Below are 4,038 nucleotides of genomic sequence, written 5' to 3'. Positions count from 1 at the left end.
CTTTAGAATAGTAGTAGCTGCGACTTTTAAAAACTACTTTGGCTGCTAATTCTGACAGTTTTTTCCCGGAGCTAACTAACACAGATCTTGCCTCTTGTGCGTGCGCGCGCGGGATAAAAACTATCCTATGTTCTTTCCCGGGACTCAAACTATCTCTATGCCAAATTTCATCAAAATCGGTTGCGAGGTTTAAGCGGGAAAGCGTAACAGACAGACAGACAGACAGAGTTACTTTCGCATTTATAATATTAGTTGGGATGCCTCTGACCATTCGGTGATCACTACCGGTTTTTACCCTGTTGATCACGGAGACATCACTAAATATTCGTCGCTTTGTGGTCATGATGAAGTCAATCTCATTTTTCGTAGAACCATCGGGACTCATCCATGTCCACTTCCTATGAGGCGGCTTCTGGAAGAAGGAGTTCATCGCAAAGAGGTCTTCCTTCTCCAGAAATTCGGCCAGCCTCTGCCCCCTGGGGTTCCGTTGCCCACATCCAAATTGCCCCACTCTCAGCTCATCATCACTTCGCATGCCCAGCTTCGCGTTGAAGTCCCCCATAACAACATTGAAGTAGGTTTTAGTAGTATGTATGGCCCTACTTATGTCCTCATACATAGCCTCTACTTCCTCATCTGGGTGTGTAGAGGTCGGTGCGTATACCTGAATTACCTTCAGCAAGTATCTTTTGGATACTCTGAGTATCAGGTAAGCAACTCTGCTCGACACACTTCCGATGGTGATGATGTTGTTAATGAGGGACTTGTGGACGAGAAACCCGACACCACCTTGGGACAGTTGTTCGCCCTCCCGGTAGTAGAGTAGGTTGCCGGATTTTAGGATGATCGTGTCCTCGCCCTCTCGTCGGACTTCCGATAGTCCCATTATACTCCATCGCAACCTACTCAGTTCGTCTTCCAACTCTGTGATCCTTTCTTCAGTCCTCAATGTGCGTATATTATGCGTTACCAGGGCCAGTCGTCGTTGGTGTGGGTAGCCAGTCCGCCTCCGGAGATTCTTAGCACCCCCCGCCCCGCTGCTACCCTGACCGCTACCGTAGCCAGGAACTGCGGGGCTACCGGAGACTGGGGGCCTGGTCGCTGTTGTGTTCCTCATTGGGGGGATCATTGCCGATACTCGCCACGCTTGGCAGGCGGGTTGGCGAGCGCAGTTTTTTATAAATTTCGCACGCAAACGCTGCTGCCCATCTCGTGCTACAGGATTTTGTCGCCTCTTACGACACGCCTCCTGTTGGCGGTGGGGAATTGTATTCTTTACGGCCGTCCCCACACGGCACGTTAAATAGTACATTGCGCCATTACAGAAGGAGCTGTAATAATGGTGCTATCTTAATTTTAACTCTAAAAATTTTATTTAAATAACATTTAGGTACTCACCAATTTATTTATCGCTCCTTCCTCCTTCTTATACGACAGCGCTGTACTTAATAATAATTTTATTAAGGCTGCCTGCTGCCACTTTAATCCATCATAAATAAAATATCCTTAGTTTGCTACTGTGAAGTACGTAGGATCGCAACTTTTTCGTGTCAGTAGTCGAAAGAATGCTCCTATTTTTTACATTAAGTTTCATTATATATAGAATATCTAAAGTAGGTGCGATATTTTTAGAGAGCTGAGCCATGAGATGTTTAAATTTTTAATAAAATGTACTTTTAATACTTAGTCATCTCAAAAGTGATACAATACTAAAAATATTTCACAAATGAAAATAAGACAGTGTTTTCATCCAAATAAACAAAAATTAAAATAAGTAGGTAAATAGGCATGAAATTGGTCGCATTTTGATTAATTTCAAATAAATAGTAGGTGTCTATTTAAAAAACGTCCAGAAGCCCTTTAGCGCATACTTAGCTTCAGACGTAATATGATATTTATGAACTGAATAATTATTTGACTGAATTTACATGCTGACTGTGCAAATTATGCACAAAATAACTTGTTCAGGCGAGTCATGAATATTTAATAACAGTAGCTGCGAACGTAAACAAATTCTTTTGGCTTGATAGTACCGAACGCCGTGTTAAACATTCCGGCAGCGACTCCAGCGAATATAAACAAATTTGCGTCATTATTTAGCATTAAACGGAATTATAGAGTCGCTATTTTTACAGGATTGAAGTCTGTGATTTGCTCCAAGTTGGTTTTTAGATACAAAGGCAGGCACAACACGCACCTGGAGCTTAATAATTACAGTGACCATTAATTTACATAGCATACAACTTTAATTATAGTTTATAATAATAGCCGCGCTAGCTGCCTACATAGTAGCTATCAAACAACAAAGTACAGGTATTACCAGTTTCCCGATTAATAATTACGATTTAGAGTAGGCGCACACCGTTGATTTTTCGTCGGCCGATAGTTTAGTCGGGCAGTTGATCAGTATGGGCATGTATGGGAGTGCGCACACTACACCGATTCGATTTGGCCGATTCTTCATACAATTTAAAATCGGGCACAACTATCGGCCAACTAAAAATCAACGGTGTGCGCCTACTCTTAAGTAGGTAATTCCATACCTACCTACTTACTTCGATTTGCTTTATAGCGATAAAACTGCCTAAATTGTCTCTTTATTTCTTCCTTTAACGTTAACGTTTCAACAAAATCAAGCTGTGTTATAATAATTTAAAATACATCTATACTTATAATAAATCTGTAGAGAGGTCAATTCTGTACCTACATGAAATATATTTTCAAAATAACTATCAGGGGGTGATTAGTGATCGATACTGATGCCAAAAATGCAATCAGTAAAATTTTTGTCTGTCTGTCTGTCTGTCTGTCTGTCTGTCTGTCTGTCTGTCTGTCTGTCTGTCTGTCTGTCTGTCTGTCTGTCTGTCTGTCTGTCTGTATGTTCCTTATAGAAACAAAAACTACTCGACGGATTTTAACGAAACTTGGTACAATTATTCTTCATACTCCTGGGCAGGTTATAGGATACTTAGGAATTCCCACGGGAACGGGCATTAGCGGGAAAATCCTTTTGTATGAAAAATCTAAACCGCTTAAGTTAGACGCTTGATATTTGGCAAGCAGGTACCTTAGTAAACTTAAAGCTTAGTTATAACAGGATATTGCAAAATTCCTACGGGAACGGGAATTAGCGAGAAAAAACATTTGTATGAAAAAATCTAAACCGCGTAAGTTAGACGCTTAAAATTTGGCATGCAGGTACCTTAGTAAACTTAAAGCTTAGTTACAACAGGATATTGCAAAATTCCCACGGGAACTGGAATTAGCGGGAAATTCCTTTTGTATGACTGACTCACTGACATACCCACGCACAGCCTAAACGGCTAAACGTAGGCACTTGAAATTTATAAGGGACGTAGCTTAGGTACCGTAGAGGTGCACTAAGAAAGGAATTCCCGAAATTCCCACAGGGACAGGAATTACCGGGAAAATCCTTTTGTATGAAAAATTTAAACCGCTTAAGTTAGACGCTTGAAATTTGGCATGCAGGTCCCTTAGTAAACTTAAAGCTTAGTTACAACAGGATATTGCGAAATTCCAACTGGAACGGGAGTTAGCGGGAAAAAACATTTGTATGAAAAAATCTAAACCGCGTAAGATAGATGAAGGGGGTAAAACGGGATCCACGCGTACGAAGTCGCGGGCGGCCGCTAGTTAAAAATATATATTTAGAGCTTCTATTTTAAGAATTGTAATTTACTAACAAGCAAAAAGTACGACGTAAAAGTTTTGACCGCAACCTACGTAAATGAGATGAGTTTATGAAATATTTCTCTTTGGGCCAAATTAAGCTCGTGAAGCCTTCAAGAGAAATGTAACGTGTGTGGGTGCATAAGTTAACTTATTAGACATTAATTTATAATGAAGTCAAAGTGATTAGGTCTTACTCGTAGGTAATTAAAGAAAACCCCCACTGTATCTGTTTTGGGCCTTTAATTAAATATTGATGAAGAGTGACAGTTCTGCGTACTATGTGCCCTGCCCATTGCCACTTCAGCTTGCTAATCCGTCGGGCTATGTCAGCGACTTTAGTTCGTT

This window comes from Ostrinia nubilalis, chromosome 7, assembly GCF_963855985.1.
Source record: "Ostrinia nubilalis chromosome 7, ilOstNubi1.1, whole genome shotgun sequence".
Taxonomy (NCBI): Eukaryota; Metazoa; Arthropoda; class Insecta; order Lepidoptera; family Crambidae; genus Ostrinia; species Ostrinia nubilalis.
This window is presented reverse-complemented; position numbering follows the sequence as displayed.